Raw genomic sequence first — 25,493 nt, 5'->3', positions numbered from 1 at the left:
GGCATGGTCATTGGGCATTGAGGCATGTAGGGGGGCACAAATCAGGCCCCCCTATGCCAAAAAAAAAAATATTAAAAAAAAATATATATACTTACCTGGACTTACCTGAATGTCCCTGGGGTGGGTCCCTCCATCCTTGGGTGTCCTCCTGGGGTGGGCAAGGGTGGCAGGGGGGGTCCCTGGGGGCATGGGAGGGCAGCTGTGGGCTCATTTTGAGCCCACAGGTCCCTTAACGCCTGCCCTGACCCAGGCGTTAAAAAGAGGCGCAAATGCAGGGTTTTTTGCCCCGCCCACTCCCGGGCGTGATTTTTGCCCGGGAGTATAAATACGACGCATTTGCGGCGCAGTCATTTTTTTGGACGGGAACGCCTACCTTGCATCTCATTAACGCAAGGAAGGCGTTCACGCAAAAAAAATGACGCTCTTTACTCATACTTTGGCGCTAGACCCACACCAATTTTGAAAAATAGAGTACCAAATAAAATGACACAACAACAAATTAACTCCAATCTTTAGTACTTATGTCAATGAGTTTTTAAGTTTTTGAAGTGAATCCTAGAGCTTAAAAAGCCAAGGTACCAACCTCTTGAAATACATTCTTGAAAAGTTTCTCGAGAAGACAGACTCTCAGTGGCTCAAGGCAGCAGATTTAGTCCGAAGACAAGTCATCAACAACAAGGAGCTGCTAGGTGAGGTCTCAGTGAACCCTTCAATAAAGGCAGGAAAAGCTCTGAGTGGGAAAAGGTGGGTTGAGACTGAGAAGGTTGTTGTCATAGATGGGGTGGCTACTATCGATGAGCCCAGTGAAATTTTTACCTTTGGAGTTTGGAGTCAACCAGCTGGACAATGCTGCAGACTGTGGCTGAAGAGGGCTCCAAACACTGCTGAAGGGGATTTGCTGCTGCAGAGAAGAACACAGCAGGAACAGTGACAAAGTCGATCACACTGGGATGCACCTTTGACAGATCAGCATGCAGGTAGGTGCTGGTCTTCTGTCGATTCTCAGAGCAGTTTTTGCTGAAACATTTCCCTAAGTCACAGGTACTGAGGGCTATGACCCACTCCATCAGAGACCAGCAGCAGATGCCTGGTAAATTGCAGGGTCTCTGGAGCTTGTTATATCCTTGTAGCTCACATGGGAGGCCAGTTAGCTAGCCTTTGGAGTCACACTGGTGGTCCTGGTTTCAGGGAGCAGGTCCAGGCTTCCTTCCTCAGGCAGCCTTTCCAGCAAGCAGGGCAGTTCTTTAAACTAGAGGGCAGCAGAGCAGTCCTTCTTCTGAGTCTTCCACAGGTTCAAAAGTGATCTGAAGAGTGGTTCAGGGGGTCCAGTATTAAGACCTGGTGCCAGTCTTAGTGTGTGTGTTGATTCCCTGCCTTAACTTGACCTCTGGTTTTGGAATTATTGTCTTCCCATGTTAAGTCTCCAAACTGTCTGAGCTGACAAAAGGCTGGTGTCAGGTTCCTTTGTGTGTGTTGGAGGCAAAGTTCTTTGAAGTGGAAGTGGGGGGAGTATAGCTGTGCTCTTAGCCATCCTGGTAAGGGGGTCCATCCTGCCCAAACCTAGTTCCTGTCAACATCAGGGCAGTGCGCGCTCTACAGGCGACTAGAATGCAAAAACCTAACAATTTCAAGCTAACATAATTGTGTTGATATGATGTTGTTTAACCTTTTGCATTGCAGAGTTTAATCCTGAAGACTTATGTTCAGCATGCATATAAATACTGTCCATATGTAATGTACTGCTGCAGGTTTTCAGACTGTGTCAGGGTGTGGTCCCATTCCAGGGCCTTCTAGAAGCTTTCCTTGCAGCATGCCTGGGTGTGGTTGGTGGGCTGGGCTCAGATTCTATAAAAGGGAGCCAGCCCCACTCCACGTGCTCACTATTCAGAGGTCCCGGTGCAGAGCAGCAGCAACTTCCTGAGCTCCTGTTCCGGTGGCCTACTTTGATCTTCCAGGCCTTGCCCTTTTCACTTTGTTGGTGATCCTTGATCAGGTCTGTAAGACGGAGGTTGGGCTGGGCCCCGATCTTGTTCTCTAAGGCTTTCGAGTTCTTGGGCCTAATTTTGCATGATAAACAATTCTACTCTTGTGTGTGTGAATGTGCGCTTGGTTTGTCATGGCATTTACATGCTGATACTCGGATCGGCAAGACGCGCGATTCTTTGCTTGTGTGCAACTCTTGATATTCATTGTGCACTACCATTTTATGGCATTTACAAGGTAGCATTCGAATCGGCAAGACGCGCAATTCATTTCTTGTGCTTAATTCATGTTATTCATTGTGCGCTACCATTCCTGGGCAGTTAAATGGTGGCATTCGAATCGGCAAGACGCGCAATTAATTTCTCGTGCTTTAACCCTTGATATTCATTGTGCGCTACCATTCCTTGGCAGTTACATGGTGGCATTCGAATCGGCAAGACGCGCAATTAATTTCTTGCGTGTAATTCATGTTTATCATTGTACGCTACCATTCCCTGACATTCATATGGTGACATTCGAATCGGCAAGCCGCGCAATTCCTTTTCTGTGTTTAAAATCACGGTGTTCATTATGCGCTACCATTTTAAGGCATTTACTTGGTGGCTTTCGAGTTGGCAAGACGCGTGATTTATTTCTCGAGTCTAATTTATGTTATTCAGGGTGCACAATCATTCCATGGTATTTACAACCTTTGTAAAAATCTGCAATGTGCACAATTCATGTTCCGGCAATTTTGAGGAAACAAAAAAGCTAGAATTCTAGATGTAATGTTTGTGTGTACATAATAAGTTTCTCAAACACGATTCATATGATGGTTTAGAAATCATTCAGATTATTTCCTGATCCTCATGCAAAAGATAATACTTTAATTTGAAAATTGCATTTAACCTTTCTTGATTCCCTCACAGCTATCCAGTCATCTTGAAGCCTAGTTATTTAAGTCTATACTTAGGTTGTCCATGTTTTCAGAATGACAATCCTTAGAGTCATAGCCTAGTATTGATTAATATGATATATCTTGTTCTCGTGTGTTTTAACCTTTTTGCTTCCTACAGGTCTCCTTCCCAGCTGTTCCCTTCCTAATCCCCTATGTGCTGATATGATGTTGTTTAACCTTTTGCATTGCAGAGTTTAATCCTGAAGACTTATGTTCAGCATGCATATAAATACTGTTCACATGTAATGTACTGCTGTAGGTTTTCAGACTGTGTCAGGGTGTGGTCCCCTTCCAGGGCCCTCTAGAAGCTTTCCCTGCAGCATGCCTGGGTGTGGTTGGTGGGCTGGGCTAAGACTCTATAAAAGAGAGCCAGCCCAGCTCCACGTGCTCACTATTCAGAGGTCCCGGTGCAGAGCAGCAACAACTTCCTGAGCTCCTGTTCCAGTGGCCTACTTTGATCTTCCAGGCCTTGCCCTTTTCACTTTGTTGGTGATCCTTGATCAGGGCGGTAAGACGGAGGTCGTGCTGGGTCGCCGATCCCGTTCTCTAAGGCTTTCGAGTTCTTGGGCCTAATTTTGCATGATAAACAATTCTACTCTTGTGCGTGTGAATGCGCACTTGGTTTTTCATGGCATTTACATGCTGATACTCGAATCGGCAAGACGTGCGATTCTTTGCTTGTGTGCAACTCTTGATATTCATTGTGCGCTACCATTTTATGGCAGTTACATGGTGGCATTCAAATCGGCAAGACGCGCAATTCATTTCTCGTGCTTTAACCCTTGATATTCATTGTGCGCTACCATTCCTTGGCAGTTACATGGTGGCATTCGAATCGGCAAGACGCGCAATTCATTTCTTGTGCTTTAACCCTTGATATTCATTGTGCGCTACCATTTCTAGGCAGTTACATGGTGGCATTCGAATCGGCAAGACGCGCAATTAATTTCTTGTGTGTAATTCATGTTATTCATTGTACGCTACCATACCCTGACATTCATATGGTGACATTCGAATCGGCAAGCCGCGCGATTCCTTTTCTGTGTTTAAAATCACGGTGTTCATTATGCGCTTCCATTTTAAGGCATTTACTTGGTGGCTTTCGAGTTGGCAAGACGCGTGGTTTATTTCTCGAGTCTAATTTATGTTATTCATGGTGCACAATCATTCCATGGTATTTACAACCTTTGTAAAAATCTGCAATGTGCGCAATTCATGTTCCGGCAATTTTGAGAAAACAAAAAAGCTAGAATTCTAGATGTAATGTTTGTGTGTACATAATAAGTTTCTCAAACACGATTCATATGATGGTTTAGAAATCATTCAGATTATTTCCTGATCCTCATGCAGAAGATAGTACTTGAATTTGAAAATTGCATTTAACCTTTCTTGATTCCCTCACAGGCAGCCAGTCATCTTGAAGCCTAGTTATTTAAGTCTACGCTTAGGTTGTCCATGTTTTCAGAATGACAATGCTTAGAATCATAGCCTAGTATTGATTAATATGATATAATCTTGATATTGTGTGTTTTAACCTTTTTGCTTCCTACAGGTTTCCTCCCCAGCTGTTCCCTTCGTAATCCCCTTTTCCCCACATGGACTCTCTTAGACTCTGTGACAATTCTAATCAGAGTATTGGAGCTGTCTTGTGGTGGAAGTGTTGGGAGCGTGCACAGACCCCGAGGATCTGGTGACTCTGACAGAATAGTGAGCCCACGAATTATTATCCTCCTGGTTTGTGTATGTTCTCAACATGGCCACATTGGACGAGCTAGTCAAGGCTATCACTCAGCTCCAAGCAGAGGTGGTATCATCAAAAGATTTGGCATCTAGCCTAGCTTAGAGAGTGAGTCAGTTACAGGATAAGGTAGAGAAGAAGGAACAAAATTCCACAGGTGTGTCTTGGCCAGTTCCTTCTTCTCAGACTTCTGGAGGTAATCCGACAAACATTTCCTTCAATTTTCTTTCAGCCATTCCTTTAGCTCCCCCAGAACGTTTCTCAGGCGACCCCTTGAAAGCGCAATCTTTCCTGGTTCAAGCGGAATTACACTTCACCTGCAGACCACATACTTTCCCCGATGCCCAGTCCTAAGTAGCTTTTTTGTTATCATATCTGACTGGAGATGCAGCTAGCTGGGCTATTTCTCTTGTGCGTAAAGACCGTCCCCTGCTGTACAACTGGAAAAATGTTGTTTGCGAGTTTGAACGAGTTTTTGATCGTAGAACTGTAACATTGTTAGCAGATCGTGAATTATTAGACTTACGACAAGGGAATCAGGACTTTAGCCAACTTCAATCGGCTAGTCGCCGAGACATCCTGGCCTGAAGAAAAACAAGCAGCCTTGTTCTACAAGGGACTCAAAGAGGAGCTAAAAGATATTCTAGCTCAAATAGACCCGCAGCCTACAGACTGTCAAGAATTGATAAACCTTGTCTTGAGGCTGGATCATCGTTTAACAGAATGAAAAGGAACACACAAAAAGACTGAAAAATATTCCTGGCGTGCTCATGATAATAGAGACTCAAGAACTCCGAAAGAAAGAACGCCGGAACCGATGGAAATTGGAACCATCAGGAGACCTTTGACCAAAGATGAAAAGGACCTACGTAGAAAGAATGGACAATGTCTCTATTGTCGGCCCAAGGGTCATTTTGCCAAAGAATGTCCAATCAAACCAAAGAGCAAATGTGGTCCGGTTCAAAAGGTTGCAGCCAATGCACAGGTCGAGTTGGAAAACTAAAGCACCCAAGATGCAGAGAAGAGTTGCTCTTGGGTGTCATCGTGGACCCTTCACAATCTCAAACTGGCTATAAAAGTTCAGGTAAAGAAAAGGACCTATTTCAAGAAGGCTCTAGTCGATTCTGGGGCTACCGGGAACTTTGTTGACGCCCAATTGGTTTGTGCATGGGGGATCCCATGCATTGAAAAAAAGACCACAGAAATCATCCAGGCAGTCGATGGAAAACTCTTGACTGGAGGTCCGGTAAATCTTCAGACTGTCCCCTTGTCGGTGATTTGTGAAGATAAGAATCAAAGAAAGAAACATAAAGAGAAACTCATCCTTGATGTGATCCATGCTCCCAGTATGGAATTATCCTTGGCTTACCATGGTTAACTCATCACAATCCAGAGATTAATTGGGCAGAACGAAAGGTTGTGTTCTCATCTGCGCTATGTAAACAACAATGCCTCCAGAGGTTTCAAGTATCAAAAGTTTGTAACTCTTACATAGCCACTGCCGCAGAGAAAGAAGTTAAATTGCCCAAACAGTATTCATCTTATGAAGATGTATTCAATGAGAAAGAAGCGGGAGAACTTACCTCCTCATAGATCTTATGACTGTCAAATTGATCTAGTTTCAGGTGCGATACTTCCCAACTGTAGTGTATATGCCCCGTCAGAACATGACAATCAACATTTACGAAAGTATCTAGATCAATTCTTGGAGAATGGTTTAATTCGCCCTTCTAAGTCTCCTGCAGCTTCTCCTTTGTTTTTTGTTCCAAGGGCGAATGGAGAACTTCAAACTTGTATCGACTATAGGGGATTGAACAAAGTCACCATCAAGAATAAATATCCTTTGCCCCTAATTCCGGTCTTGCTGGAACAAGTAAAGAAAGCAAAAATCTACACGAAGCTTGATCTTCAAGGTGCTTATCATTTGGTCAGAATGAGAGAGGGTGACGAATGGTAAACAACTTTGAAGTCTGTGCTTGCACTAAAACAAGTCATTCAAAACCGAAAGGGTTGTTGCATCCACTCCCAATTCCAAGTCGTCCTTGGGAGCACATTTCTTTAGACTTTATTACAGGTCTACCAGTGTTTCAGCAACATTCAGTAATCCTGGTGGTAGTAGATAGTCTCACGGAATATGGAAATTTCATTGCCTGTAAGAAATTGCCCACCTCCAGTGAACTGGCAACTATTTTACTGAATAGAGTGGTTCGTTATCATGGACTGACAAAAATGATCCTCTCCGATCGGGGGTCGCAATTTGCCTCCAATTTCTGGAAGACATGGTGTAAAACACTCCAAGTGACATCTACACTATCTACTAGCCACCATCCTCAAACAGATGGTCAAACGGAGAGACTAAATCAGACTTTCAAGCAATACCTACGTGCTTACACTGAAAAAGCACTTCATTCTTGGACATCAATGCTCTGGTTAGCAGAGTTAGCCTACAATAACTCATTCCACACTTCTACTGGTGTTACACCTTTTTTGGCTTGTTTGGCTATCATCCTGACACCTTGCCCATCACAATCTCTTAAGAAAGTTCTCCTACTCAAGCTGTGTCAGAAACCATTCAACATCTGCATCAGACCCAGAAATTGATTCAACAGCATTTAGAAGAGGCCAAACAAAAATACAAAAAGCATTATGACAAGAAACATTGTGAGGGACCGCAGTATCAACCAGGTGATAAAGTGTGGCTTTCTACAAAACATATAGACTTCAAAAAGAAGCACATGTTCAACCCCAAATTCATAGGTCCTTACACTGTCCTTCAGCAAATTAATCCTGTGACCTATAAACTGCAATTGCCAAGATCATTACGGATTCATCCAGTGTTCCACACTTCCCTCTTGAAAAAGGCAGTCCAGAAGGTCTGCCCTCATCCAGCTCTAGTTCTAGAACAGGGGGAAGTAGAATACGAAGTCAAGAAAGTGTTGGATTCTAAACTGAGAGGGTGTAATCTATGGTACTTAATCTCATGGAAATGTTATGGCCCTGAAAGTAACTCATGGGTTTCCGCATCTGATATCCATGCTCCAGTATTTGTGAGGCGTTTTCATCATCCCAATCCAGACAAACCAGGCACTAGAGCACATCTGGGAAAGGGGAGTACTGTCAACATCAGGGCAGTGCGTGCTCTACAGGCAACTAGAATGCAAAAACTAACAATTTCAAGCTAACATAATTTATCCATTGTGCTGATATGATGTTGTTTAACCTTTTGCATTGCAGAGTTTAATCCTGAAGACTTATGTTCAGCATGCATATAAATACTGTTCACATGTAATGTACTACTGCAGGTTTTCAGACTGTGTCAGGGTGTGGTCCCCTTCCAGGGCCCTCTAGAAGCTTTCCCTGCAGCATGCCTGGGTGTGGTTGGTGGGCTGGGCTAAGACTCTATAAAGGGGAGCCAGCCCAGCTCCACGTGCTCACTATTCAGAGGTCCCGGTGCAGAGCATCAGCAACTTCCTGAGCTCCTGTTCCGGTGGCCTACTTTGATCTTCCAGGCCTTGCCCTTTTCACTTTGTTGGTGATCCTTGACCAGGGCGGTAAGACGGAGGTCGTGCTGGGCCCCGATCCCGTTCTCAAAGGCTTTCGAGTTCTTGGGCCTTATTTTGCATGATAAACAATTCTACTTTTGTGCGTGTGAATGCGCGCTTGGTTTTTCATGGCATTTACATGCTGATACTCGAATCTGCAAGACGCGCGATTCTTTGCTTGTGTGCAACTCTTGATATTCATTGTACGCTACCATTTTATGGCATTTACAAGGTAGCATTCGAATCGGCAAGACGCGCGATTCATTTCTCGTGCTTTAACCCTTGATATTCATTGTGTGCTACCATTCCTTGGCAGTTACATGGTGGCATTCGAATAGGCAAGACTCGCGATTCATTTCTAGTGCTTTAACCCTTGATATTCATTGTGCGCTACCATTTTTTGGCAGTTACATGGTGGCATTCGAATCGGCAAGACGCGCAATTAATTTCTTGTGTGTAATTCATGTTATTCATTGTACGCTACCATTCCCTGACATTCATATGGTGCCATTCGAATCGGCAAGCCGCGCAATTCCTTTTCTGTGTTTAAAATCACGGTGTTCATTATGCGCTACCATTTTAAGGCATTTACTTGGTGGCTTTCGAGTTGGCAAGACGCGTGATTTATTTCTTGAGTCTAATTTATGTTATTCATGGTGCACAATCATTCCATGGTATTTACAACCTTTGTAAAAATCTGCAATGCGCGCAATTCATGTTCCTGCAATTTTGAGAAAACAAAAAAGCTAGAGTTCTAGATACAATGTTTGTGTGTACATAATAAGTTTCTCAAACACGATTCAATGATGGTTTAGAAATCATTCAGATTATTTCCTGATCCTCATGCAAAAGATAATACTTGAATTTGAAAATTGCATTTAACCTTTCTTGATTCCCTCACAGGTATCCAGTCATTTTGAAACCTAGTTATTTAAGTCCACGCTTAGGTTGTCCATGTTTTCAGAATGACAATGCTCAAAATCATAGCCTAGTATTGATTAATATGATATAATCTTGATATAGTGTGTTTTAACCTTTTTGCTTCCTACAGGTCTCCTTCCCAGCTGTTCCCTTCGTAATCCCCTTTTCCCCTCTTGGACTCTCTTAGACTCTGTGACAATTCTAATCAGAGTATTGGAGCTGTCTTGTGGTGGAAGTGTTGGGAGCGTGCACAGACCCCGAGGATCTGGTGACTCTGACAGAATAGTGAGCCCACAAATTATTATCCTCCTGGTTTGTGTATGTTCTCAACATGGCCACACTGGACGAGCTAGTCAAGGCTATCACTCAGCTCCAAGCAGAGGTGGTATCATCAAAAGATTTGGCATCTAGCCCAGCTAAGAGAGTGAGTCAGTTACAAGATAAGGTAGAGAAGAAGGAACAACATTCCACAGGTGTGTCTTGGCCAGGTCCTTCTTCTCAGACTTCTGGAGGTAATCCGACAAACATTTCACTCAATGTTCTTTCAGCCATTCCTTTAGCTCCCCCAGAACGTTTCTCAGGTGACCCCTTGAAAGCGCAATCTTTCCTGGTTCAAGCAGAATTACACTTCACCTGCAGACCACATACTTTCCCCGATGCCCAGTCCTAAGTAGCTTTTTTGTTATCATATCTGACTGGAGATGCAGCTACCTGGGCTATTTCTCTTGTGCGTAAAGACAGTGCCCTGCTGTACAACTGGAAAAATGTTGTTTGCGAGTTTGAACGAGTTTTTGATCTTAGAACTGTAACATTGTCAGCAGATCGTGAATTATTAGACTTACGACAAGGGAATCAGGACTTTAGCCAACTTTAATCGGCTGGTCGCCGAGACATCCTGGCCTGAAGAAAAACAAGCAGCCTTGTTCTACAAGGGACTCAAAGAGGAGCTAAAAGATATTCTAGCTCAAATAGACCCGCAGCCTACAGACTGTCAAGAATTGATAAATCTTGTCTTGAGGTTGGATCATCGTTTAACAGAACGAAAAGGAACACGCAAAAAGACAGAAAAATATTCCTGGCGTGCTCACGATAATAGAGACTCAAGATCTTCAAAAGAAAGAACGCCGGAACCGATGGAAATTGGAACCATCAGGAGACCTTTGACCAAAGATGAAAAGGACCTACGTAGAAAGAATGGACAATGTCTCTATTGTGGGCGCAAGGGTCATTTTGCCAAAGAATGTCCAATCAAACCAAAGAGCAAATGAGGTCCGGTTCAAAAGGTTGCAGCCAATGCATAGGTCGAGTCGGAAAACTAAAGCACCCAAGATGCAGAGAAGAGTCGATCCTGGGTGTCATCGTGGACCCTTCACAATCTAGACATCTCAAACTGGGTATAAAAGTTCAGGTAAAGAAGAAGACTTATTTCAAGAAGGCTCTAGTCGATTCCGGGGCTACCGGGAACTTTGTTGACGCCCAATTGGTTCGTGCATGGGGGATCCCATGTATTGAAAAAAAGACCCCAGAAATCATCCAGGCAGTCAATGGAAAACTCTTGACTGGAGGTCCGGTAACTCTTCGGACTGTCCCCTTGTCGGTGATTTGTGAAGATAAGAATCAAAGAAAGAAACATAAAGAGAAACTCATCCTTGATGTGATCCATGCTCCCAGTATGGAATTATCCTTAGCTTACCATGGTTAACTCATCACAATCCAGAGATTAATTGGGCAGAACGGAAGGTCGTATTCTCATCTGCGCTATGTAAAGAACAATGCCTCCAAAGGTTTCAAGTATCAAAAGTTTGTAACTCTTACATAGCCACTGCCGCAGAGAAAGAAGTTAAATTGCCCAAACAGTATTCATCTTATGAAGATGTATTCGATGAGAAAGAAGCAGAGAACTTACCTCCTCATAGATCTTATGACTATCAAATTGATCTAGTTCCAGGTGCGATACTTCCCAACTGTTGTGTATATGCCTCGTCAGAACATGAAAATCAACATTTACGAAAGTATCTAGATCAATTCTTGGATAATGGTTTCATTCGCCCTTCTAAGTCTCCTGCAGCTTCTCCTTTGTTTTTTGTTGCAAAGGTGAATGGAGAACTTCGAACGTGTATCGACTATAGGGGATTGAACAAAGTCACCATCAAGAATAAATATCCTTTGCCCCTAATTCTGGTCTTGCTGGAACAAGTAAAGAAAGCAAAAATCTACACGAAGCTTGATCTTCAAGGTGCTTATCATTTGGTCAGAATGAGAGAGGGCGACGAATGGTAAACAACTTCGAAGTCTGTGCTTGCACTAAAACAAGTCATTCAAAACCAAAAGGGTTGTTGCATCCACTCCCAACTCCAAGTCGTCCTTGGGAGCACATTTCTTTAGACTTTCTTACAGGTCTACCAGTGTTTCAGCAACATTCAGTAATCCTGGTGGTAGTAGATAGTCTCACGGAATATGGGCATTTCATTGCCTGTAAGAAATTGCCCACCTCCAGTGAACTGGCAACTATTTTATTGAATAGAGTGGTTCGTTATCATGGACTGCCAAAAATGATCCTCTCCGATCGGGGGTTGCAATTTGCCTCCAATTTCTGGAAGACATGGTGTAAAACACTCCAAGTGACATCTACACTATCTACTAGCCACCATCCTCAAACAGATGGTCAAACAGAGAGACTAAATCAGACTTTGAAGCATTACCTATGTGCTTACACTGAAAAAGCACTTCATTCTTGGACATCAATGCTCTGGTTAGCAGAGTTAGCCTACAATAACTCATTCCACACTTCTACTGGCGTTACACCTTTTTTTGGCGTGTTTGGCTATCATCCTGACACCTTGCCCATCACAATCACTCAAGAAAGTTTTCTTACTCAAGCTGTGTCAGAAACCATTCAACATCTGCATCAAACCCATAAATTGATTCAACATCATTTAGAAAAGGCCAAACAAAAACACAAAAAGCATTATGACAAGAAACATTGTGAGGGACTGCAGTATCAACCAGGTGATAAAGTGTGGCTTTCCACAAAACATATAGACTTCAAAAAGAAGCACATGTTCAACCCCAAATTCATAGGTCCTTACACTGTCCTTCAGCAAATCAATCCAGTGACCTATAAACTGCAATTGCCAAGATCATTACGGATTCATCCAGTGTTCCACATTTCCCTCATGAAAAAGGCAGTCCAGAAGGTCTGCCCTCATCCAGCTCCAGTTCTAGTACAGGGGGAAGTAGAATACGAAGTCAAGAAAGTGTTGGATTCTAAACTGAGAAGGCGTAACCTATGGTACTTAATCTCATGGAAAGGTTATGGCCCTGAAAGTAACTCATGGGTTTCCGCATCTGATATCCATGCTCCAGTACTTGTGAGGCATTTTCATCGTCTCAATCGAGACAAACCAGGCCCTAGAGCGCATCTGGGAGAGGGGAGTACTGTCAACATCAGGGCATTGCGCGCTCTACGGGCGACTAGAATGTAAAAACCTAACAATTTCATGCTAACATAATTTATCCATTGTGCTGATATGATGTCGTTTAACCTTTTGCATTGCAGAGTTTAATCCTGAAGACTTATGTTCAGCATGCATATAAATACTGTTCACATGTAATGTACTGCTGCAGGTTTTCAGACTGTGTCAGGGTGTGGTCCCCTTCCAGGGCCTTCTAGAAGCTTTCCCTGCAGCATGCCTGGGTGTGGTTGGTGGGCTGGGCTAAGACTCTATAAAAGGGAGCCAGCCAAGCTCCATGTGCTCACTATTCAGAGGTCCCGGTGCAGAGCAGCAGCAACTTCCTGAGCTCCTGTTCTGGTGGCCTACTTTGATCTTCCAGGCCTTGCCCTTTTCACTTTGTTGGTGATCCTTGATCAGGGCGGTAAGACAGAGGTCATGCTGGGCCCCCGATCCCGTTCTCGAAGGCTTTCGAGTTCTTGGGCCTAATTTTGCATGATAAACAATTCTACTCTTGTGCGTGTGAATGTGCGCTTGGTTTTTCATGGCATTTACATGCTGATACTCGAATCGGCAAGACACGCAATTCTTTGCTTGTGTGCAACTCTTGATATTCATTGTGCGCTACCATTTTATGGCATTTACAAGGTAGCATTAGAATCGGCAAGACACGCAATTCATTTCTTGTGCTTAATTCATGTTTTTCATTGTGCGCTACCATTCCTTGGCAGTTACATGGTGGCATTCGAATCGGCAAGACGTGCGATTCATTTCTCGTGCTTTAACCCTTGATAGTCATTGTGTGCTACCATTTCTTGGCAGTTACATGGTGGCATTCGAATCGGCAAGACGCACAATTAATTTCTTGTGTGTAATTCATGTTATTCATTGTACGCTACCATTCCCTGACATTCATATGGTGACATTCGATTTGGCTGGCCGCGAAATTCCTTTTCTGTGTTTAAAATCACGGTGTTCAGTATGCGCTACGATTTTAAGGCATTTACTTGGTGGCTTTCGAGTTGGCAAGACGTGTGATTTATTTCTCGAGTCTAATTTATGTTATTCATGGTTCACAATCATTCCATGGTATTTATAACCTTTGTAAAAATCTGCAATATGCGCAATTCATGTTCCCGCAATTTTGAGAAAACAAAAAAGCTAGAGTTCTAGATGTAATGTTTGTGTGTACATAATAAGTTTCTCAAACATGATTCATATCATGGTTTAGAAATCATTCAGATTATTTCCTGATCCTCATGCAAAAGATAATAGTTGAATCTGAAATTTGCATTTAACCTATCTTGATTCCCTCACATGTATCCAGTCGTCTTGAAGCCTAGTTATTTAAGTCTATGCTTAGGTTGTCCATGTTTTCAGAATGACAATGATTAGAGTCATAGCCTAGTATTGATTAATATGATATCATCTTGATATTGTGTGTTTTAACCTTTTTGCTTCCTACAGGTCTCCTTCCCAACTGTCCCCTTCCTAATCCCCTTTTCCCACTTGGACTCTCTTAGACTCTGTGACAATTCTAATCAGAGTATTGGAGCTGTGTTGTGGTGGAAGTGTTGGGAGCGTGCACAGACCCCGAGGATCTGGTGACTCTGACAGTTCCTTTTGTATCACTATCTGGAGGAATAAACCCCAACATAAGAGCCAATCACAGTCAAGGGACCCAGGATAATGGCAGAAGCCACAAAAGGTTGTGCCAAAAGAATATCAACGTTCTAAAAGTGCCATTTTTACAATTGTATCTGACTTTACAAGTACAGAGGTTTTTAAATTATAATTAATTTAAGTTATCTCTATTTGCTTCCAATCCAAAGTTGGCACCTATTAAACGTGATAAGGTCACACAGTGTTAGTTAATGGATGAGATAGGCCTTACCACAGTGACAAACAACTTTATGGCCCTCATTACAACATTGGCGGTAAATCCCGCTTACCGGAGTGCAGAAAACCGCCAACACACAGCTGCGGCGGTGGAATTCCGCTACAGCTATTACGATCCACAGCTGGGAATCTGCCAAAATCCAGACACCTACACAAGTCCGCCACACCAAAGGTCAGTGATAAACTGGCGATAACAAAACCTCCACCGTCACGCCAACAAGAATTCGCCCACACTATCACGACCGACGAATCCTAGCGGCGGTCTTTCAACCGCGGTATTCCATTGGCGGTACATACTGCTGCGCTAAAAATACACACACATTTACAAAACACAACCACATTGGGCAAATCGAAATACACACACATGATACACATACACATACCGCTCGCACACACCAAATCCAATATAAAACACACACCCACATCACCCACAAACCCTTATGACCAAAAATTCAGAAAGAAGGCCAGAGAGAGACACCACCATCAACAACACTAGCATTCACAGGCACACAACACCATCACTCACACACCATCCACGCACCTCAGACAACACACACAAACACATCCCCTCACACATCACAACCGACACCACCTCACACATCACCCACACCACATCATGACACATCAATGACACCCCAGGTTCTCTGAGGAGGAGCTCAGGGTCATGGTGGAGGAAATCGTCTGGGTAGAGCCACAGCTATTCAGATCACAGGTGCAGCACACCTCCATTGCAAGGAAGATGGAGGTATGGCGCTGAATCTTCAACAGGGTCAACGCAGTGGGACAGCATCCAAGAACACGGGATGACATCAGGAAGAGGTGGAACGACCTACGGGGGAAGGTACGTTCTGTGGTCTCACGACACCAGATTGCAGTACAGAGGACTGGCGGCGGACCCCCACCTCCTCCCCCACAACTAACAACATGGGAGGAGCAAGTCTGGGCTATACTGCATCCTGAGGGCCTTGCAGGAGTAGCATGAGGAATGTACTCTGGTAAGTCAACTCTTAACTATTACATCCCCCACCCTACCTGCAGGCTATCACATACCCTCACCCTCACCCTCACCCCCATCACTCCAACACCTCACAAATGTCCCACTATCACAACCCACACATCCCAACACCAAACCCTGCATGCAACACCAAAGCATGGACACCCATCACCAAAGCATGTCCACAACAGATACCCACACAGACCCCAAACCAATTATCACACAAGGTCCTAGACAAGAATGCAAGCACTGAAGTACAGGGTCACTCACCCATTGCACACGATGGCACACAATTCCATGCAATAATCATGCCTTTACACCCCTGCAGGACCCCTACCCAACCTCACCGGACAGGAGGTTCCAGACATGTCCAATCCCCCCCACAGAAGAGGCCCACAATGATGACAGCAGCTCTGTCTAACTGAATCAAGATGCAAACCCACCACCCAAAGAAAATCAGGGACCTGGGGGCAGTGGGCACACAGTTCAGGGGACAGAGGCACAGGAAAACAGGGGAACTGGGAGGACAGCTGTGCGACAGGGGGAGGACAGGCCCAGGGAACCCACTCTCCACGAGGCCCTCTCCAACATCATGGGAGCGTACCATCATTCCCAGGAGACAATGGCAACGGTACTGGGCAACTTTCAGGAGACCCAGCGGCTGCAGGAGGAACACTATCTGGGGATCAGGGAGGAACTCAAGTCCATCAACACCACCCTGGTCACCATTGCAGGGGTGCTGAAGGACCTTGTCAACATCAGGAGGGACACTGTGGCACAACAAGGGGCCCCTGACACTAGCCTGGATGATAAACAGCCCACCACCTCCGCCGGCGCTAGTGGACAGGAGGCACCGCCACAGGACCACAACCCCAGCACCCCACCCCCTGCAGATGGAGAACCACCCCGCTAACGGTCCCTGAGATCCAGGAACAAGACAGAGAACAATGCCAAGACACCCGCCAGGAAATGAGACCCTGCTGAATGTCATCCTTCTGTCCCACTTTGTCACCCTGTCCATCCATCAACTGCCCTAGCTCCACTTCCTATGCCCCTTTGGGCAATGCACCTGAGAAACCAATAGACTGGACTCTGCCATGGACATTCCTCCACCATCACCCCTGGCCATTTTACAACCCCCTCCTCTTCTTTGCACAGAAATAAACACCCTTGAATCACAAAACAATCTGGAGTCAGTCTGTGCTTTCACAAATGTGTATTTACAATAACTATGGAATATAGCAATGTCAATTTTCTTGTCAACATACTGATGTAACACAGCTCTAGTCCATGAGGCAATATAACAGAGGTCACACAGTGGGACCCACATCTGTTAAATGGAAAGGCAAAGTGACAAGTCATGGTCCATACACTGGGTAAAAGTGACAGACTCATGAGAGGTCAAACAATTGTATGAGATGTGTGAGGCAGTGATATCTTCTTACCTGTGTCTCACTGGAAGTAGGTTGTGCAGCATAAAGCAGGCCTCTATGATCTGGCACACCTTCTTTGGTGAGTAGTAGAGAGAACCAACTGTCATATGGAGGCACCGGAACCTGGCCTTCAGGAGGCCGAAGGTTCTTTCTATAATCCTCCTAGTTCGCCGATGTGCCTCATTGTAGCGTTCCTCTACCCTTGTCCTGGGATTCCTCACTGGAGTCAGTAGCCATGACAGGTTGGGGTACTCAGAGTCACCTGCAAATGTCGAGGGACAACTGTTGGACACACACTAACCCGTAGGGACAACCCCAGACCCAGACAACTATTCACAGGGTATAGGGTCCTTGTCCTCACCTATTAGCCACACACAGTGCCTCTGGAGTTGCCCCATCACATAAGGGATGCTGCTATTCCTCAGAATGTAAGCATCATGCACTGAGCCAGGATACTTGGTATTCACATGGGAGATGTACTGGTCGGCCAAACACACCATCTGCACATTCATAGGATGGAAGCTCTTCCGGTTTCTGTATACCTGTTCACTCCTGCGGGGGGTACCAAGGCCACAGGTGTCCCATCAATGGCACCTATGATGTTGGGGATATATCCCAGGGCATAGAAGTCACCTTTCACTGTAGGCAAATCCTCCACCTGAGGGAAAACGATGTAGCTGCGCATGTGTTTCAGCAGGGCAGACAACACTCTGGACAACACGTTAGAGAACATTGGCTGGGACATCCCTGATGCAATGGCCACTGTAGTTTGAAAAGACCCACTTGCCAGGAAATGGAGTACTGACAGGACCTGCACTAGAGGGGGTATTCCTGTGGGATGGCGGATAGCTGACATCAGGTCTGGCTCAAACTGGGCACACAGTTCATGGATTGTTGCACGATCAAGTCTGTAGGTGACTATTACGTGTCTCTCTTGCATTGTCGACAGGACCACCAGCGGTCTGTACACCGGAGGATGCCGCCATCTCATCACCTGCCCCAGCGGACGTGCCCTAAGGAGGAGAACAGTGAGCAGATAGTCAGCCAACACTGAGGTATTACAAAATGTCTTTTGCACAAATTAGTTAATTGGTAATGTGCCTGTTACCGTGTGTATGAAAGGCCTAGATAGGTGTGACGCATTTATCATTAATGCCATGTGGCCCCCTGAAATGGCGGCTGCCTGACCTGTAAAGTGGGACAAGGGGATATGAGGTAACTGCGCTGGGGTTCTACACCACTGCGCATTGGTTAACATTGGACCCTATGGGTCCCAGGAGCCAATGACGAAGTACGCCGGCGGTGACGGTACGCACCTCCGCGGACGTGACCGACATTTTCTATCTGTACACTCACTTGATACCTGACCTTCAACAGGAGAGGACCTACACTGCAAGTGCTGCTGTGACCTCAGTCTGGAAGCTACGATGGCTCATGTTTCTGGGGAAAGGGCCCATGCCTTCACTTCGGAGGAGTTGGAGAAGTTAGTGGATGGGGTACTCCCCCAGTACACGCTACTCTACGGTCCTCCAGACAAACAGGTGAGTACACTGTGAGCATGCTGCATGGGCAATGCCTGTTTGGAGTGGTGTGGATGGAAGATACATGGGGAGACTGAGCCCTGCATGAGCGGACCGTGAGTGTATGTGCGTCAGGGCAAGGGTGGGAACGTGGGCCAATGACTGTGATGGTCCGGACAGTTAAAGTTTTTCCTTGTCCCCTGTACTATTCCTGTAGGTCAGCGCTCACCAGAAGAAGGATATTTGGTGTGCCATCGCCAAGGACGTCCGGACCCTGGGGGTCCACCACAGACGGAGCACCCACTGTCAGTAAAGATGGGAGGACATTCGCCGCTGGAGCAAGAAGACGGCGGAGGCCCAGCTGGGGTTGGCCTCCCAACATGGGAGGGGTGCCCGACGCACCATGACCCCGCTGATGTTCCGGATCCTGGCGGTGGCATGTCCGGAGTTGGATGGGCGCTTGTGGGCATCACAGCAGCCTCAATGGGGTGAGTACAGTTACATCCATCTGACTCTGTGTGCATTACGAGGTGTCTGTGTGGGGGAGGTGGGCAGTGGGTTCCCCTAGGCCAGGGTGAGCTTTGTAGGCAAGGTCCCTTTGCGAGGCAGGCTATGTGGCACCCCAACCCCACCAGTGGTAAGAGACATCTACACCTATTCATGCTCCTGTGACTTCCATGTGTGCAGCAATCAGGCATAGGCCTTGTACCCCATGGCCCTGTGAATAATCTAGGAACTATAAGTGCATGGCGTAGTGCAGAGGGCTGCTGTCTGTAGTGTCTGCCAACTGTAGTGGTATTGCATGCACTGAACATGTCTTTCTTCTGTCTTTCCCCCCCTTTTTGTGGTCTCCCTGTTCTTGTGTGCAATAGCATCATCAGGCGGAGGAGCAGTGGCACCAGAGCAGGAGGGAGCTGCATCCCACTTGGCCCTGGAGGGCGAGACAATGGAGTCTGAAGCCACCAGTGGGACGGAGGGTGAGGGGAGCTCCACGACGGGGACAGGAGGTGACAGCAGCGACACCGACTCCTCCTCTGATGGGAGCTCCCTTGCGGTGGCGGGCCCCTCTGGGCCCCCCGCATCAACAGATACAGCCGCCACCCCCCTACCAGCACCGCCCCCCAGCAGCCCCTCAGCGTGTGTCCCGTGGCCACTCACCCAGGAGGGTGGGCATCTCCTTTGCCCCAGGCCCCTCAGGCCCTGCCCCAGTCAGCCCTGCTGCCCTCAGTGAGGAGGCTATTGACCTCCTGAGATCCCTCACTGTTGGGCAATCTACCATTCTGAATGCCATCCAGGGTGTTGAGAGGCATTTGCAACAAACAAATGCATACCTGGAGGGCATTCATTCTGGCCAGGCAGCCCAACAGAGAGAATTTCAGGCTCTGGCCTCAGCACTGATGGCAGCCATTGTCCCTGTGTCCAGCCTCCCCCCTCCAACTTCCTCCACCCAGACCCAATCCCCTGTACCTCAGCCTATCCCAAGCACACCGTCAGACCAGCATGCACACACCTCAACACACAAAAGTAGCTCAGGCAAACATAAACACCACACATCCCACAGGCACTCCCACAAGCATCATACCCATGCAGACATATCAACATCCACTGCCTCCACTGTGTCCCCCTCCTCCACGTCTCCCTCCTCCCTCCCAGTCTTATCTCCACTCACACCTGCATGCACTACATCTTCAGCCACTACCTCCATCACCAGCATGCCCATCACCACACACCGCTCACGTGCACTCACCACCCCCACTACCATTCACACATCCCCTGTGTACTCTACCAGTGCGTCTGTGAGCCCCCTCCCAAAGTACATAAACGCAGGCACACACCCACCCAACAGCCATCCACCTCACAACAGCCTCCAGCCCATGCACCTTCACCCAAATTCAGCAAACGTACACCTCCTACAACCATTACCTCTTCCTCCACTCCCAAACCCACTCCATCTACCCGTCCCAGTGTGTCTAAGAAACGTTTCCTGGCTAATATTGACCTCTTCACTACACCTCCCCCCCGTCCGTCCCCTAGGGCCAGGCTTTCCAGGGCCCAAGCCAGCACCTCAGCCACCACATCACCAGGCACAGTGGTGCCAGCAACTGCGGGCTATTGGAGTGTGTCAAACAACAGGGCTGCCAGTGTGCCACGGAGTGAGGGCAAGGACATTCCGACACCTGCAAAAGTTAAAATGTTGCCCACATCCCAGAGGGAGAAGCAGAAAACACCTGCCACCAAGGGCTCAGGGAAAACGAAAGGGGATAGTGGCAAGACAGCTTCGCCACCATCCAAGGTGGGGAATTGCCACAAAATAAAGGTCAGGTCAGGAGAGGGCATGGTGGCACCGACAATGGGACCAGTGTCACACCTTATGTCCACGTCGACGCCAACCTGTACGCGGAGAAGACCGCCACCTTCACCGCCACCTGCACCGCCACCAGCACCGCAGTCACTGAGCCCGCCACCAGAACCGCAGACACTGAGCCCGCCACCAGCACCGCAGTCACTGAGCCCGTCACCAGCACCGCTGCCACTGAGCCCGCCACCATCACCGCAGTCACTGAGCCTGCCACCAGCACCGCAGTCAATGAGCCCGCCCCAGCACGCTGTCACTGAGCCCGCCGCCAGCACCGCCGCCACAGAGCCCGCCGCCAGAACCGATGCCACAGAGGCCGCCGCCAGCACCGCTGCCACAGAGGCCGCCACCAGCGCCGCTGCCACAGAGGCTGCCGCCAACACCGCTGCGACTGACCCCGCCGCAAGCACCGCCAGCGGCCCTGCGACATCCTGAGCCAGTGGCACCACCATAGACATGGCTGCTATCCCCAGTGGTCAGTCGTCCGAGGCAGGTGGTCAGTTCCAGGAGCCTAGGCATTTTCCATGATGCACCACTTTCAGTGGAGAAAGGCATCCACTACCTCAGTCCTTGGCAGGATGAAGCACTCTGGGCACAAAGCCCCCTCCAGAACCAGTGGAGAAAGACATCCACTACCTCTGTCCTTGGCAGGATGAAGCACTCTGGGCACAAAGCCCCCTCCAGAACCAGTGGAGAAAGACATCCACTACCTCTGTCCTTGGCAGGATGAAGCACTCTGGGCACAAAGCCCCCTCCAGAACCAGTGGAGAAAGACATCCACTGCCTCAGTCCTTGGCAGGATGAAGCACTCTGGGCACAAAGCCCCCTCCAGAACCAGTGGAGAAAGACATCCACTGCCTCAGTCCTTGGCAGGATAAAGCACTCTGGGCACAAAGCCCCCTCCAGAACCAGTGGAGACTGTTATCCACTTGAGTGACTGTGGCTTTGCACTCCCCAGGATAAAGCAGTGGGCAATCCACCCACTGGAGAGACTTGAGAGACTGTGGCTTTGCACTCCCCAGGAGAAAGCAGTGGGCAACCTACCCACTGGAGAGACTTGAGAGACTGTGGCTTTGCACTCCCCAGGATACAGCAGTGGGCATGGAGCCCCCTCGTGGAGCAGTGGCATTGTGCATTCATCAGGCTGAGGTGCCCCCCCTTCCGCCTGAGGTGCCTGTTTCCTTTCGATCTGATGCCCCTGTAGTGTTCTCTACGTTTGACGTCTGGTATCATGTGTCGGCCTCGCCCATGCATTTTGGGCCCAGTGGTCCACGGACAATACTTGGTGCACTATCTGGACTTGTGTACTTGGTGTACATAATTGTATATACTGTATTTCTAGCTTTGACTACTGGGTTTTTCATGAATTAAATCGTTCAACTCATTTCCTTTTGTCCTTGTGTTCTTCCAGGGGCAGTGGGGGGGTGTATATGTAATGTTGTGCCATGTATTTGTGTGTATGTTGTAGTGGGTGAGGGTGGGGGTGTTGCGTGTGTGTCACTCTCTTTTCCCTCCCCCTCCCCTGTGTTGTAGGTGCAGTACTCACCGTGGTCGTCGCTGCCGTCTTTGGTGCTCCTGATAGAGGAGCAGGAAGACCATCGCAGGGAGTATCTGGAGTTCTGGCTCCATGGTGTCCTGGTTCCTCGTGGGGTGTGGAGAGGTGAGTGTTTATCCTTCCAAGTCCTGTTTCCGCCGTGTTTTTGTTTGCGTTGGTTCCACCCGGGAAAAGGTGGCGGATTGGCATATTGTGATAGGGTGGGCGGTACATTGTCTTATCTGTTGGGGGTGACTGCCGCAGTATTTGTTTGTACCGCCGTGGCGGTCGGAGTGTTAGAGTGGCTGTCTATGTTGGCGGTTTCCGCCGTGGTCGTGATTCCATTTTTTTTACCGCCGGCCTGTGGGCGGTCTTACAGCTGCTTTAACACTGACTGCCAGGGTTGTAATGAGGGCCTATGTGTTTTTCACTGCCAGGACAATTAAAACTTAAGAACTTAAGAGCACATGTCCCACTTTCTAAATACCGTGCACCCTGACCTAGAAGCTGCTAGGGCCTACCATAGGGATATCTTATAAGTATTACAAAAAAAGGTTTAGACCTGACGCAAGGTATATTTTGCCAGGTCACAATGACAGTTTAAAACTTCACTATAGGATGCAGTGTTAGGCCTGAGACATGTTTTAAAGTGCTTTACTTTAGTGTGTCAAATGCAAATAGAACAGATGTTCGATGGAATGCTGAACAATGTCAACCATTAACCCCAGTCACAGATCTGGGCTTAAATCCATTGTTTTTTTTTGCTCGCTACGCCACTCCAGTTTGGACCTAGCCATATGCAAATCAGTCTTGACCCTGCTCCCCTTGGGAACAGTCCAGCCTGTAAGGCCAGGCCAGGTCCTCCCTACTCTGGAAACAAGCATCCTAGGACCGGATTTAGGGTATCACCCCTCATAAGCCAGACTATCCTGAATCTGGTGGTATAGGGAGCATGGGACGCATGTCTGCTCATACTCTTCCCACTTAGAGCGACAAATGCAAAAAGAACAGATGATGGACAGAATGCTGAACAATGGCAAACATTCAACCCGTCACAGATCTGTGATAAAAGTCCTTGTTTTAAGCATGGCATCCCATTCCAATCTGGACCAAGCCACATTCAAATGAGTCTTGACCCTGCTGCCCCTGGGAACATTCCAACTTGAACTGCCATGCCAGGTCCTCCCTGAACCGCAAACAAGTATCCTGGGATCCTTTTGGGGTATCACCCCTCATCAGCCAGGCTAGCCTGAATCCAGTGACATAGAGAGCACTGGGCACAGGTTTGAGAATACCCTCCCACTTAGGGTGACAAAATGCAAAGAGAACAGATGATGGACTGAATGATGGTTGGAATGCTGAACAATGTCAAATATTCACCCCAGTCATAGATCTGGGCTTAAATCAGGGGCCATATTTACTACCCTGGTTGTGTCGTACTTGCACCATGTTACATAGTGCAAGAGCGATGCAACTCCTAAGGCAGATTTATGAAGCCAGGTAAGTAAGGAGGCCTCATGAGGCTTCATAAATATGGGGTAATGCAATCCAGCAAAAATCTCTGCGCTGCATTACTGTGCCCTGAGAGGCATTCCATGGGCATTGTGTGGGTGTTTCCAAGCTACTACCATGGATTTTGATGCTTTCCCAGATTTACAGGAAGTTATAAACCTGGGAATGCTCCAAAATGCTACACCTTCCCTGGGGAGGTGGAACAAGGAGAAATATGTTTATTTCTGCTTGTTTTTTCCTCATACTCTGTGTGCTGTATTGTACAGCACACATAGAAAGAGGAAAAAGCCTCCATGGATTCTTTTTGTGCAGAAAGGTGTTTCTTCCTGCACAAAAACAATCCTTTTTGCGAAGCAGACATCCTTGCACCATGGTGCAAGGGTGCCTGCATTGGTGCTAGGCAGCCCACTGTGTGCCAGCGCAGAGGGAGAGAACAGAAAGGCACCATATCTTCTAGATACATGCAAAAAGAACAGTTGATGGACAGAATGTAGACCAAATCAAACATTCACCCCAGTCACAGATCTGGGTTTAAACCATCAGTTTTTTTGCTCACCATGCCATTCCAGTTTGGACCCAGCCATATGCAAATCAGTCTTGACTCTGTTCCTCATGGGAACAGTCCAGCTCGAACTGCCAGACCAGGTCCTCCCCGGACCGGAAACAAGTATCGTGGGACCGGCTTCAGGGTATCACCCTTCTTCAGCCAGGCTAGCTTGAATCTGGTGGCATAGTGAACACAGGACCCATGTCTGGGCATACCCTTCCCACTTGGGGCGACAAATGCTAAAAGAACAGTTGATAGACAGAATGTAGAACAAATCAAACATTCACCCCCAGTCACAGATCTGGGTTTAATCCATCAGTTCTTTTGCTCACCATGCAATTCTAGTTTGGACCCAGTCATATGCAAATCAGTCTTGACCCTGTTCCCCATGGGAACAATCCAGCCCGAACTGCCAGACCAGGTCCTCTCTGGACCAGAAACAAGCATCCTGGGACTGGTTTCAGGGTATCACCCCTCTTGTAAATACAGCACATTTCTGCCCATTCCCTGTGGCTCAGGGCAATGCAGCAAGGTCACTTGTTACGCTGCCCTGGGCCACTGGGCTTGTAAATAAACAAGCCCCCAGTGTATGGCACAATTAGTTCTGTAGGCCTCCTAGTGACATTAAACGTACAGGTCTTGGACACATGTCGTACATTTACCAAGGTCTTATAAGTAAATTAAAGGTGCCAATTAGGTGTATGTCCGTTTTACAATGTTTTAAGGAGAGAGCACAAGCACTTTAGCGTTGGTTAGCGGTGGTAAAGTGCACAGAGTCCGAAAGCTAACAAAAATAAATTCAGCTAAATTCAACAAAATATGAGGGGTGAAGGCAAAACATTTGGGGGGCTATCACTAGGGTGTCAGGTCTAACAACTTCTGACTCCAACAGAGCCCGCTGACTAACGAGGACTCAACAATGCTGGAGACCTAGATGAAGAGAGACTTGGTAGCCAGAAGCTAGCTTTGGTAAGCTAGGAGCTGCATGACTGACCAGAATATGCTTTACTAGCACTTGGAACTAACAGCCTAATTTATTTAGTAACAGCGGCAGAGTATACATACCACCAAGGAAAAGGTCCACCTGTCCAGATTCGATGCAGGTGAACCATAAGTTTAATCACG

This window comes from Pleurodeles waltl, chromosome 1_2 (assembly GCF_031143425.1).
Source record: "Pleurodeles waltl isolate 20211129_DDA chromosome 1_2, aPleWal1.hap1.20221129, whole genome shotgun sequence".
Taxonomy (NCBI): Eukaryota; Metazoa; Chordata; class Amphibia; order Caudata; family Salamandridae; genus Pleurodeles; species Pleurodeles waltl.
The sequence above is the reverse complement of the archived record's forward strand: the minus strand, read 5'-3'. Positions refer to the sequence as shown.